Here is a 15,018-nt window from a genome sequence, read left to right on the forward strand (position 1 = left end):
GTCAGCCTCTAGGTGTTTCTGAAGTAAAATTTGGAAAGGCAGGGAAAATCTGAGCCTTCTATCTCTGCAGAAAAGCTGAATAGCAGAAACCAGAGAAACTGGAAAGTGGAATTTTTACTCAGAGAATCACTGAGTTGATGCCCTTCAAGGTGGAACTGAATTTTACCCATAATATTGTCTATTAAGGGAATTATATTGAAATCTGCAGAATGTGTTGTATACTGACTATCAAATTCTCCAGTCATCTTGGAAAGCAAAACAGCAGCAATATTTGCTTTAATCATCTTAAATGCTGAAATAGTCAAATCATTACTACATTCCATACCTAAATGCCCTAGGAGACACTCTAAGCAGCTTGGCCCAGTATTGCTCACAAAGACTAAATCTCAATTGGTATTGGTTGAATGAGTGAGGGACAAACTTCTTTAGGTCACCAGTTGCTATTTGAAGAAGGACTTGAAATTTTTATTTAAATGTGCTGATAGCTTGCTAGGAAAGAGGCAAATTAGGACAATGTTACTCAGCTTGTTGAGTATAAAGAAAGGTGTGTGCTTTCAACAGTGTAGACGCCAATAGTGAAGACAAATGACACACGTTAGAATCAGCTGAAGAATCTCGAAATCACTTTATAGGCCCCAAATGACTGGTTTCTTTGCATTCCCTTTCCATGGACACAGAGAAGTGAAAACTCATTTGATTGTCAACGAACTAGCCCACGTAAGGCAGCTCAGTGGGATCTGGTGGGAAGAATGTGGGCTTCTAAGTCCAGCAGACGACCCTGGGCTTGTCCCGCTCTATCATTTATGGCTGTTGGCTCCTGGAGCCTCAGTTTCCTCATCCGGGAAATGGTGGTGCAGGGTTAAATTGGAGAACAACACAAAAAGCATCTGGCAGATAAGGTAAATATAAATTCCCTCCCCCTCCCCTTTCCAAAACATAGCTAGATTTTAAAACAGTAGTGAGAAAAGTCTGAAGAAATGCAACCCTTTCGTTCTCTGTGTTTACTTTTCTTCCTTTTTCTTGTATAGCCACTTCCCATTGTTCTTTTCCGTTCCATTCCTGGCTGTCCTGGTACATTTAGATTGCTCATTATTCATTTATTTTTACCTTACAGAAAAGGTGATGATTCCAAGTGCTTCCCATGGACATTGCTGGAGCCTCCTTACTGAAGGGTGACACAAATCTTTTGAGGGCTGTACCTGCACTGTGGAGGGCTGGATCCCACCTCTGTGTGTTTCAGTCAACAGAGAAGCAACTAGAAAGGGCATGCTGGGATAGGTCTCTTTCAGAGTAAATAGAACATTCACTGAATCCCCTCATTACCCTTTAATCTATTCGAGTAAGATATTCGCCTTCTTTTTGGTTGGTTCTTTATCCTTGTGGGGTTCTTAGCAATGCTGCAAGCTAGGTGCTTGTACTGAAGCTGATGGACTGAGAACGGCTGAAAAGAGGAGGAAGCGGGTGTCAAAGCCAGCTAATTGTTACTGTTTACAATTTTCCAGTCTTAAAGTTTTCTGGAGTCCCAGCTGTTCAGGGTTTGAGCCTTTAACTATATTTACTCAGTGAGTGGGGAAGGCAGTGGAACCATCACCAGTGACTAGTGAGTCAGACCCTCTGGGAAAAGCTAGTACAGCCTTCACCGTGGGAGCTGTTAAGCCAATGGTGATGGGCTGAGGGAGGGAGAGGACCAGGAAAAGGGCTTCTTGCTCTGAAATGAGAGCATCTCCCAAATCACCCAGTTCCTCTGCTCTGTGGGTGGGAAAGACCCACAGTGTTCTAGAATAGTCGCCTGAGGAGTGCTTCTTCTAATTCGAAGTTCGGTCCTTAAAATTAACGTGGGAGCTGGGGAAGGCGTCTGTGCGAGGAAATAGCTTTGTGTCGGGATTTGATGGGACAGTTCTCAGAAGCCTGTGACTTCCACAGGACCGGGCAGTAATGCCACAAGCATGAAGGTGCTATAATAGTTCAGAGAAAATGGAGGAAGGAATTTAGCAAGGTCAGAGTAAAGGGGTGAATTTGGAGTGTGTGCAATGGACTTTTCTGTGCTTTTGTTGTTGTTTGTTTTTTCCTTGGAAGCTAAGTAATTGTTTCATTTTAAGTTAAACAGGTTTTTTTTTTTTTCTTTAAGCAATACATATTGATGGTCTAAAAATTAAAAAATACAGATAAGCAGAAATGCCCCACCCCTGGATTTGATCCCAATACCTGGAGATACACAGTGCTACCGTTTTCCTTTCCTTTTCTCTCTGTTCATCTATTTGAAGGTATTCATATACATTGTAACCAACTTTATTATTTGCTTTTGCACTGAACAATATAACCTCAAAACTTGTTCATGTATTTACATATTTTCTACTACATAATTTCTAATGGCTGTGGAGCAGTCCATGGTACAGGCATTTATAATTTAATTATGTCACCACTGCTGGACATTCGGGCTTACTCCGATTTTCTCTATTATAAAAAGCACTTGAATAAGCACTTTAAAACTCTATGAACATTAATCTCTGTTCACACCTTTAAGTAAAATTCTGAGGTAATGGTGAATTGCTGAGTTTTTAGTGTACCTACTTGTAATGTTTTAACATATATTGTCAAATCACTCTCCTTCATGTTAGAACGTCAGGTTTAATTTATTTTTTAAATAACATTTTCTTTCTAAATAAAAATTTTCAGTTGATTTTCAATCAGAAAATTGCTTTCGTAACTTTAACATTTATAGAATAAGATCTGTCACATAGTTCACAGAAATGACAGCAACAAACACAAATGTCACTTAAGAAAAAGAAAAAGAAAGAAAGAAAAGACAAAAGATGAAGAAATCAAACCCTGTGCTATGAAGGTAAGGTTCATAGACCAGGGGATCTGATAGCCCACAGGTGATATAAAGACCCTCACTCGCCCAAAACGCCTTTTGTCTCCCCCTCAGCTCTCACCACTCGTCTATCTTTCTGTTAGTCCTTACTATATGTGGGGTGTGTAATTCCGTTATTTGTATACTTTTCGCAATTAGATTCAAAGTTCCTGGATGACACCCCACTGCCATTTTCACCTTCATTTTGCCTAAATATTCAGCAGAATGCTTGTACATTGAAGGCATTTAAATACTTGTTGGATGGATAAATACTTTATTATTCTGATCCAGACTACTCCCCAAAATGTGAATTTCAGTGTTTGCTGAAGATATATGCATTGGTGTTACATCTTTGAATATTCCTGGAGCGGGGAGGAACACTTGCGGGCAGATAATGTAAACCATTTGCCACAACCATCTCTGGCAAAAGGACCGTGTATATCACCCCATCACAGGAAACTCAGGCCTTGTTATCCCGAAGTTCAATTAGTCTCAATTTAACCGAAGTGTTGAGGAAGCGAGAATGGTTACCCTTCTTTTCTCAGTTGAGTTTTAGGTTAATTTGTCATTTGACTGTATTCCAAGGCCTTTCACTTCCTTTTTGGAGCCTTTTTAGGGTATTTGGAGAATTGTGACAAATATGTTTTCTTATTTGTCCTACTTGGTTGTCAGTGTGCAAATACAAGTTTGTTTCTTTCTAATGGTTATAAATACTTGAGAAGAAATATGTGGAAAGAATAAATAGAGTCTAGGCTCTTGCTTGCTTCCCCTAAATTAGAATGTTTGCCTCCATGAACTGAGTGACACGAGTGATAAAACCCTGGAAAGTATCAATATTTCTTAAATAACATACTATGGGTGGGCTCTTAGAAGAATGTTATCTATGATAATTTGCTATGAAAAAATATGGTAGTCTGTGCAGAATGAAGTTGATTTTAAACAATTGAATGCATAAAATATATTTTAAATCAGGTCTGTTGTAGATACAGCCTTTATTTAAGGAACTTGTCAGAATTTATTTAAAAAATTATGTGGTTAAATGATTTTTGTGATTTTTTTTAAAACCATGTTGAAGTTTTGACAAGTTCTTGGCCTCTTCCCATGATTCTCCATCTGGGCCTGCAGAACGATGTCTTACTTCACTTAGCATTTGCTCCCAGACACCATTCCCTTACACAGCACCCTGTGGGTTGAGAGGAATAAAAAAACAGTTTTTTGCTGTCAAAAGCATTCTGAGAGCAAGTTTTCAATCTCCCTACGAGGGTAATTAAAGACTTCAATGACCTTAAAACATATCTCTCCACATTCTTTACATATTTGAGTTCTTTCTATGTGTCCTGTTTGGGAGCATCCTATATTCTAGTTAATAAAATATTCTGGTTAATTGAACACCTTTTATTGAATGCTTAAAGTGTGTCAGTCACCATGGAAAGGGCTATAATACATGATTTTATTTAATCTTTATACAACCCTCTGTAGTATTTAGTCTTATAAGAATTCTTATCAGAAGGGGAAACTGAGGCTCAGAAAAAATGAAGTGAATAGCTCTGTGATTTTGGTTAACTTAGATAAACTTTCTAAGTTATAGTTTCTTTCTTTTTTTTTATTTTATTATTTTTTTTTGTGAAACCATTTTATTTGAGGTTTTTATGTGTAAGATTGTCTAAAGCTGCACTGGAAGTCATAATAAAACGATATTTATGGTTTTTTTCTTCCCCCTTAAAATCCAGCATTACCTGAAAACATTGAGTGGGTAAATTCTGATCACTCTGGGCTTAATTTAATCCATATTACATGAAAAATTCAAAGAAATTAATTCTTTTATATCCAATGTTCTTACATAAGCATCATAATACTTTTATTTATTTATTTATTTTTTTGTGAGGGAGATCAGCCCTGAGCTAACATCCATGCTAATCCTCCTCTTTTTGCTGAGGAAGACCGGCTCTGAGCTAACATCTATTGCCAATCTTCCTCCTTTTTATTTCCCCCAAAGCCCCAGTAGATAGTTGTATGTCATAGCTGCACGTACTTCTGGTTGCTGTATGTGGGACTTGGCCTCAGCATGGCTGGAGAAGCGGTGCATCAGTGTGTGCCCAGGGTCCGAACCTGGGCCGCCAGTAGTGGAGTGTGAGCACTTAACCGCTAAGCCACGGGGCTGGCCCTATAGTTTCTTTCATTTATGAAACTTAGGTAATGATAACACCTCCTGAGAAAGTTGGTGTGATATGTAAGCAAGGTCTTGGGGGAGAAGCACAGAGCACAATGACTGCCAGGGGTTAAGAGCTGAGTAAATTTTTAGTGATTTCTTGTAACAGAGTAATTCCTGATTCTTTTTCAGAGAACAGTGATATGTATAAATCTCGGATTCTGCTGAGCACCTGGGAATGCTCGGGAGGGAAGCGTCACCACTTTCCGCCAGCTTGTGAGGCGCAGTGGCAGCTGACCCCAGCAGCTGTACGCTCGATTTGGGGAGCTACCAACCCAGAACAGCAGGTGGTGATACCACCAATCCTGGAAATATGTTAAAGCCTAATAACCTCTCATTTGATGGAGATAATTTAGAGGCGACGTTACTGGAAGAGTAGAATCATGATTTTCAGGTATAACTAAGTTTGATGTCAGACTCATGTCCGACCTGATCATCTTTTGAATAAGGATGATCTTGCGTATATGGCTAATCAGAGTTTTACAGTTAGCATCCTGTGACCTTCTTCTATTGGACAAAGCACACACTTGTCATCTCCTCCTGTGGATTGTCCTACCTTTTAGGTACACTGCCAAAAATTAGCGATTTGCCAAGCACTTCCTATTCACACTGGTACATAAGTGCTAAGTGTGGGTTTCGATTCACTGAGAATTTTCGTTACATTTTAGCAAGGCATGAAGTGGTTTAACAATATTAATATTGAAGCTCTGCAATTCTGTAGACTGTACTAGAAGAGAAAAACAGTAACACAACCTGAACATCCTGCCAGAGCCCAGTGTTTGCTCGTGTCAGTTTCATTCCAGGGTTTTGGGTCTGAAGTACAGCTAGGTAGGCCAAAACAATATGAATCTGTGAATAATGGACATAAAAATAGCATCCATTGGGAAGTCTGAAGTGATAACTAACTCTGCAATACTTCAGACCCACAGATATTGGCGGAAGAGGAATTTAATCTCGAACATTCTGTTTGTTGGGGAACTTGGATGCAAATTAAGAAAAGCTCCTTGAGATTCCATATTCCTCATGGAGGGTCACCACCAGGAGACTTCTCTGTGCCTTCACTGCTTCGAGGCCTCCTCCTGCCCTCTCAGGCTGAGACGTCAAATCTGGGATTAACATACCTAGATCGTCCACTGGAATGAGGAGTGTTTGAGATTGTCGGCAGTTCTAGGGTTACTCAGCCTCAGAAATCTGCCTCAACCACTGCTGTACGGCACCATGAAATGAGCTCTGGAGGCGACGGAGGTATCTCCCGAGCTCAAGGTTAACTTTCCTTGACAACATTAGAAAACAAGGCACCACTATCCCAACCAGCCCATCCATCAAAATGTCCGGTAAATTCTTGCTATCATTTGGAATAGAGACTGGGCGTAATTTCCTCACAATACCAGACCATACCTTTGTACCTGCTGAAAACCAAAATAAACACACCAAACAAAGAGCAACATGTCTGCTTTCAAAAACTCATGGTGATTGGGTCAATGCCCTGAAATAATTTTTAAATCGTGTGTCACTCTAACTACTATTTTTTGTGTGTTTACTCAAATCATGCTCAAACTCTGGGTTTGCTTTCTTGCCATTAACACGCACATGTTTTTAGGTATTTTACATGTCGAATCGTTTTGATATTGAATTATTAGGCCAAGTATATTTAAAAATTTTTTGTATAAACACTTAATTTTCTCTCGTATTTAGAATTCTTAGCATTGAATCCCAAGGCCTAACTATTTTTTGGCATTTCTTTAGTTCTTTTTTTTTTTTTGAGGAAGATCAGCCCTGAGCTAACATCCATGCTAATCCTCCTCTTTTTGCTGAGGACGACCGGCTCTGAGCTAACATCTATTGCCAATCCTCCTCCTTTTCTTGCCCCCCCCCAAAGCCCCAGTAGATAGTTGCATGTCTAGTTGCTGTATGTGGGACGCGGCCTCAGCACGGCCGGAGAAGAGGTGCCTCGGTGCGCGCCCGGGATCCAAACCCCGGGCCGCCAGTAGCGGAGCGCGCACACTCAACAGCTAAGCCATGGGGCCCGCCCTTCTTTGATTCTTATTGCAGAGATGTTTGAAAAAAATATTAGCCGTGGAATCCTCTTTTTCAAATGACACATGACGACGGCATCAAATACTAAGAAATTTGAGTGGTGCTGCTCTGGTGGAATGGGACATTGGTGCCCAGCCTCAGGGGGCTCCCGGTTTTGGCTTCCCCATCTTCCTCCCGAGAGCCCTGAGACACCCAAGTGCAGCCTTGGGCCTCCAGGGAATGTTGTTTGGAAGGTGTGTTCTATCTGAGTGGCAGGTACAAGAGCGTGAGTCCTGAAAGCAGCACCAGAAAGAGAACGTCTAGATTTTCATCCTAATCTACGTGAACACCAACCTCCAGGGGGGCATTCTGACTTTGAGGGGCCCAAAACATTTTGGCATTCATGGTCCCCTGCCTCCACAAAAAAGTCTAAAAATTATATTTTATGACTGCATAGCTATTAATACAAATACATTAATATTATGTGTGTGATATTTAGTATGTATTTAATAATACATATTAAAATATTTTCTTCAACTTAAAATCCATTTCTATTCTTATTTTAAAATAAATTTAAACATTAATGTTTAAAAGTATAGTGGGCCTGCTGTGCTCCTGTGTCTAATGGGTACGTCAAAGCCCGCCAGCTCTGTCATGGCAGGGGGTGACCATCCACGGGCCACTCTCCTGAAAAACATGGTGAATAAACAGTCTTCCCATTGCAACATTCACTGGCATTTATGATTAAAATAAGAGAATGTCACATGTAGAAGGCAAACATGTATAAGTAGACAATCCACATACGATGTTTGAGTTACTTTAACACGAGAGCATATTTCTTTTTTAAAAAACTTTTCATTTTGAAATAATTTCAGGTTTACACAAAAGAGTTACAAAGATAGTAAAGAGATTGCCCATATGTTCTTCTCCCAGCTTCCCCTAATGTATATCTTACATAACCGCAGACCATTATCAAAACTGAGAAATTCACATGAGTAAAACACTATTAACTAAACTACAGACTTTATTCAGATTTTGCTACTTTGCCATTTTCCAAGATCCCATCCAGGACCCCAAGCTGTGTCGAAACGTCATGTCTCATTAGTCTCCTCCAACCTGTGACTATTTCCTGGGCTTTCCTTGTTTTTCATGGCTGTGACACTTTCGAAGAGTATTGGGCAGGTATTTTGGAGAATGTCCCTCAATCTGGGTTTGTCTGGTGCTTTTTATGAGGCTGAGGTTATGCAGTTAGGGAAGAACAGGTGAAGGTGACACGCCCTCCTTGCACATATAAGGGGGTGTGATATCAGCCTGACTTATGACTCATGGTGTTGACCACGGTAACCTGCTAATCATGCCGTGGTGTCCACAGGTTTCTGCAAGATAAACATACCATTTGTTGTATTTCATACTCTATTTATTAGAAATAACTCACTCAGTCCAGCCCACACTCTAGTGGAGGAGAGTTAAGCTCCACCTCCTGCAGGGAGGAATTTTAAAGAGCTTGTGGACATATGTTAAACCACATGGTCATTAATAAATATGTTGGGGAGACATTTTGAGCCTATACAAAATATACCGTTTCTCCTTAAAGTTTTGTCCACTAATTTTAGCCTTCCTCAGTGGTATTCCAATGGCAAGCTTCTACTTCCCATATTCCTTCCACACTTATTCATTGGAATTGCTTGTAAGGAAGAGGTGTCCCTTCTCCCACTTATTTATGCATTTAATCATTTACTTATATCAAGATGGACTCATGGATACTTACTTTTTTCTTATTGTTTTCTCTAATGCTTCCAAATTTGGCCATTGGAAGATCGTCCTCCCTAGCTGGCACAGGGAGAGTCTCCCCTGACCTTTCCTGTGAGCGCCTGGTGGCAGTCACAGAGGGAAAACCTGGGCAGGGTGGAAGCATCCTGTGTGCATCCTTAGGGGGCTTCTGGCTCATGCTAGCCCTATTTGGCTTTGAGGCATTTGTCTCATCTTCTCCTGGATCTTCTTAACAGCTATCTTAGTCTGCTCAGGCGACCAGAACAAAATACCACAGACTGGGGGGCTTAAACGGCAGAAATTTATTTCTCACCTCTCTGGAGGCTGGGAGTCCGAGATCCAGGTGCCAGCATGATCAGATTATGGTGAGGGCCCTCTTCGTGGCTTGCAGATGGCTGCCTTGTCACTGTATGCTCACGTGGTGGAGACAGGCAGAGAACAAGCTCTCTGTGGTCTTTTCTTACAAGGGCACTAATGCCACCATGAGGAGGATTCTACCCTCATGACCTCATCAAACCTGATCACCTCCCCAAGGCCTCACCTGCAAATACCGTCACATTAGGGGTTAGGGCTTCAGCATATGAATTTGGGGACATGAGTCAGTCCATAGCAGAGGCTCATACGGCGCCCAGGAGCACCCCGGCCCAAGGTAAGCAAACGCTCACATCCTTCTCCAAGCAGGCGCCCGTCTCTCCCCAGAGGGCAGGTCAGCTGTGCGCCCTGTGACCCCGCTTCTCTGATGGGCTCAAGAGAAGTCAAGAATTTGCAGTTTACCTACTTTTTCTTGTTCTGTAAGGTGAGAGCAACGCTTGTTCCAAATCTCCATGTCTTCGAGTGGAAGCTGGATGTCCCCTACACATTTGTCTTAAACTTTTCTGATTACTTAGTTTTTGGTATTCTCATTTTGCTCCACACAAACTCAGACTTCCAATTCTCCTCCCCTGCAAAGGAAAGTACATAAAATAGCTTTAAAAATTAAAAAGCAAAATGAAAAGAAAGGAAACCAAATATAAAAATGCCTGGTATAGAGAAAAAGAAGCTGTAGCATCTATAATGTAATATAAACCACTCTTTTGAATAAAAGTTCAAAAAAATTCCAATGTCTGCTGTCATTTTTGTTTGCATTAGTAAGGAATATGCCCCAACAAGAAGTGAGAGAATGTGGATTAACTAAGTTCCCTGTCACAGAGAAATTGCCAGACTCAGTCAATCCGTCCTTGAAATGATATAATCTAGCAAATATTTATCTTGAAATTCTGTACAAAATAGTTTTATTATACTGCATTATGTTGCATATTGTTATCTGAATAGGACGACAATTTCATGTGGTTTTGTATCATAAAATGTGATCTAATTAGCCTCTGTTTTCAATTAACTGCTTTCTCACTCAGCTCCTTCCCATTTTATCCTGTAGCTGAAACTTTAGATCTGCATTTTCGAGATTTTGGATAATAGCTTGTGGCATTTTGCAGTTACTGGGTTTAGCGAAACTTATAGTTTAGAAACTATAATTAAAAAATCAAAAAGAACCTTAAAGAGTCAGATGGGTCCATTCTAAAATTGCACAGAAGTCTGTCATTGAAAGGAGGGATGAGTTCCTGCAGAGCTGCGGCCTGAGGCCCACGTGCCTAGCAATATTCCAGGCAGAGCCCTCGAAGGCACTGAGGAGAAGCCCAGGGCGCCCGGCCTTCCATGGCTCCCATTCGGAACCTGAGTGCGCTTCATGGATCATGAGCAACTCAGGCATTTTGCCTGGTTAGCTTTCAGAGGTCTGACTAGGAAGACATGTTCCTGATATCTGTTCCTTTTGAACAAGAAGTCTTTTCTGCTTATAATTCCCTATACATCATTCCCATAAAGAATTGTTTCTGCAAGAATGGTCACTAAGCTAAGAGTTTGTCACGTGCTCAAAAGAAAAGAGGTCCTGTTTCCTGTTTTAATGACAATGGGACTGGAAGATACAGATTGTAGGTTGTAAATAGTCACTTAGAGCAAAGGAGTGTATGCCAGGTGAGGGTAATATTATGCTAATTTATTTTATAAGATTACTTACTGTTAGGAGTTGGATTGTGCCCCCCTCAATTCATATGTTGGAGCCCTAACCCCCAGTACCTCAAAATGTGACCTTATTTGGAAATAGGGTTGTTGTAGATGTAATTAGTTAAGATGAGGTCATACTGGAGTATGGTGGGCCTCTAACCCAAGGTGACAGGTGTCCTTGTAAAGGGGAATTTGGACGCAGACATGCACACAGGGAGAGCGCCGGGTGAAGATGGAGGCAGAGTCTGGGGTGATGCTTCTACGAGCTGAGGAATGCCAAAGGTTACCAGCAAACCACCAGGAGCTGGGAGAGAGGCCTGGGACAGATCCTCCCTCACAGCCTCAGAAGGAAGCAGCCTGCCGACACCTTGATCTGGGCAATCTGGCCTCCAGACTGTGAGACAATAGCTTCAGCTGTTTAAGCCGCCCGGTTTGAGGTATTTGTTGCAGCAGCCCTGGTCAACTTGTACGCTTGCATACATTCTGGGGGTTGAATTTAAAATATATAAAATTTATCATTTTCAAGGGACTAACGAAGTCAACTATCTTCTTGATTTAGAAATATTTAAGACTCTACACCAACCCTACCAATGGCTACACTTAACTCTCTCATGTCTTTTACAACTTTTGCCTAATTTCTGATTGGCATCAAGCCAACGAGTGTTTGCTAATTTACACGGCTGAACAGAGTTTAGATGGGGATGCCGTCTGAACATCCCATCCCAGAAGGGAGACACCACCCAGTGGTGACTCGTCTCTGAGCAGTCGTGCTCACAAGAGCCCTGACTGCTGAGTGGTAACGTCTCGGGTACTCAGAGCTGCACGAGCTGTCTTCTTACTGACCGAGTTCAGGAAGTCTGAGCTTCTGTACTGAAGGATCATCTTCCTTAATTTCCCGATTTTTATGACTTCAGAATACCCGACTAGAGTTAATGAATCCTGCCCATTTTGCACCTTGCAAGTGCCTGGAGGTGGGGCATTTTCATCACGACCCTAAAACTATCATCTTAATTCATTTCCCAATATTTATATCTTTAGAGTTTTTAATGACGTTAAACTAATCCCCTTCACCCCCACTCTCTCTAAACCTGGAAAAAGAAAAACAAGCCCATTTCACTTTGCTAAAAATATTATCCAGGAGGAGATACCGTGAAAACACCTGCAAATTGAGGAAGATTTCCTTCATGTCTGTGTGAACCGCTTCCCCCACCCCGACGTCAGGGATTTATTTATTTGCCCCCTTGTTTTTATAATCTCGATGCTTCTGGGGACATCCAAGATTCGAGCACCTGGGGGGGGGGCGTATGCTTTCCACCTGTTCGTATCTCATCTCGTTGCCTTCTCTGCAACTTGCGGTTACAGGACTGACCTCAGGACAGCAGGTCAGTCCTGGTGCAGTTGGCCCCGTGTGTGTGTGTGTGTGTGTGTGTGGGCACCCATGTGCAAAGTCTGAGCTGTATTTCTCACTTCCACTGAAAGTAGGTATCAGAGGTCTTTCACTCATTTTGCTAACAGAAAGAAGGGACTAAAGAGGTAGAAATTTTAAAGTAGAGTGAAGGTAAAGAGAGAGATGACTTCAAGGACCCAGTCTTTGCCTGACAGACGAATGAAAGGTTGGGATGGCGCACCAGAGCAGGGGACTCTGGAGACCCCAGGAGGAAAGGGGGTGCCATATGCTCGGGATGGTGAGTTAACGGTGCGGGGGCACAGAGGAAATTACACAGACGGGGGCCAGAGGCACACTTCTGTGCTAACGCTGGCCCAGTCTGTGTGTAGGAAACATCCATGTGTCTTTGTTATGGCGGCCTGTGCCTCCGGCCGCCTTGCTGGGAGGGTCAGAGGGACGGGAAGATGAAAACACAGGCATGACCCTCTGGGCCAGGGTGGGAGCAGGGCGCCAGGCCCCGAGGCATTGTCCTCTCTGCCTGCAGCCTCGCCTCCTGTTTCCCACACCCCAGTCCTGAACCGGCCTCCTCTTTGCTGCCGGGCATCCAGGCTGGACCACAGGCTGGGAACACGGCCCCAGATCCTGCTGGTTCCCTGCTTGGTGCTGGATGAAGCCTGAAGACGAGTCCCAGGTCTGAGTCCAACTTGACCTTGCATAGGTCACTTCTCACCTCTTGGGGCTGTGGTTTCCTGTTTCATAAAGTGAAATCTTGGTGGTTCTTGAACTCTTTTTTAAGCCTTGGAACCTGTTGTTCAAATAAAATTTTTTATGGAAACCTAATATGGACAAGCATGATAAAATGGGTGTGCTCCCAGCTGCTGGTGCCTCCTCACTCTCCCTCCGGGCCCCTCCCGACCCTCCTCAGTCACCACCCCCAGCCTCCCTCCCACCACATTCTGGGCTGAGGCTTGAGAAGCACTGCTCTGCGGGACTTTCCACTAAAAAAGACCTTGTAGTGAGCCTTTTCTGAAAGTGAATCATCAACTTCTGGTTTCCTCTGTGGGGGGCACGGTCAAGGGCTGCCCAGAGCCCAGCCAATGACCACTTGTTGCCCCAGCTGCTGGAGGTGCTGGCACAGACAGCCTCAGTTGTCCACCCTCCCCTGCCCCACTCAAGGCTCACCCTTCTGGGTGGCCCACATCCATCCAATGATCAAGGCGGCAGGACCGACACCCTGGCTACCTCCACTCCCCTCTGCATTGGGGTCAGCTTCCAGGGACCCACCTCTTTCTAAAATTCTGATTATTTTTCCTGGACATTGGCTTTTCCTGAGAAAATAAGTGTTTGGATTTTTACAATGCACCATTTTTGAAAAAAGAATGAAGAGTTTCCATATACAAAGGAGACACTATCTGGGACCCTGATACTTCCTCTGTATGTTCCTGTGACAGGTGCCTGGCGGGTGAGATGGTGTGGGGCTGAGTTGATCCACCTTCTCCAGGCACAGAACAAAACTGCTGGAGGAAGCTTTAGCTGGGAGGCCCAGTGCTCATCCTCTGCATTCTGCAGAAGCCCCATCACCTCCAAACGCATGACTTCTGAAACTAATACAGGTTCTTCTTTGGAGGCAAGTCTTCCAGCAGCCAGAGAATAAAGAGTTTTAGCCAGTACATCATTTAAGAGCCACCCAGCTGCATCTCCCACTTTTGTGAGAATCCATCCATTGTGAATGGATTCCCACTAAGACTGATGGTGGCGGAGACTGCGTGAGGAAGCCTCCTCCACTGAGGGCACGCTCTGGGCAGTCTGACGTGAAGGAGGTTGCACTTGCTTGGACCCTTCGACCAAGAAGTTCAGTTGTTCAGGTCACAATCAAAGGTTTTGAGGTGACAACTGGGCCTGTGTCCACCTGTTACTATTGCTAATGTGAGCCTAGGACCATTATGGTGTAAATTTTGCATAAAAGTACTTATACTGTTGAATCACACCAACCAGGTAAAAATGTGGTAGACTGAGGGGCTTAAAGAACAGAAATTTGTTTTCTCTCAGTTCTGAAGTCTGGGAGTCCCAGATCAAGGTGTCTGGAGAGCTGGTTCCTTCTGAGGCCTCTCTCCTTGCCTGCAGATGACTGTCTCTCCCTGTGTCCTCACGTGTTCATCCCTCTGTGTGTTTCTGTGTCCTAAATCTCCTCTTATTATTAGGACACTGGTCATACTGGATTAAGGCCAACCCATATGACCTCATTTTACGTTAATTACCTCTTTAAAGGCCCTGTCTCCAAATATAGTCACATTCTGAGGTGCTGGGGGTCAGGATTTCAATATACAAATTTGGGGGGACACAGTTCAGCCCCTGGCAGTCCCCAAATTACCATCACCATGGCTAACACTCAGCAAACACACACTGAGAGGGCATTGACTGGTGTTGGGAGCTGGGCCATGAAGCTGCCTGATATGACCAACACTCCGGAATGTGGGCTCACATACGCCAGCACTGAAGGGGTGGTCTGTTTCAATCAGCTCTTTTATCAATGAGGAAACTGAGGTGTGGACAGAGGTGAGGACTTGCCCGAGGTGATATGGCAAGTTAGCATAGAGCCCGAATGGCTGTGGGAATCTACCCTAATCCAGAGGTTTCCGCACACAGGGTGGATGGCAAGGGAATCGCCCAGGGAGCTTGTAGAGTTTACTGATTCTCCAAGAGGGTGAGGTTCAGCAGGTCTGAGAGCCGGGAGCCCCCAGG

Source organism: Ceratotherium simum, chromosome 10, assembly GCF_057802395.1.
Source record: "Ceratotherium simum simum isolate JZ-2026a chromosome 10, ASM5780239v1, whole genome shotgun sequence".
Classification (NCBI taxonomy): domain Eukaryota; kingdom Metazoa; phylum Chordata; class Mammalia; order Perissodactyla; family Rhinocerotidae; genus Ceratotherium; species Ceratotherium simum.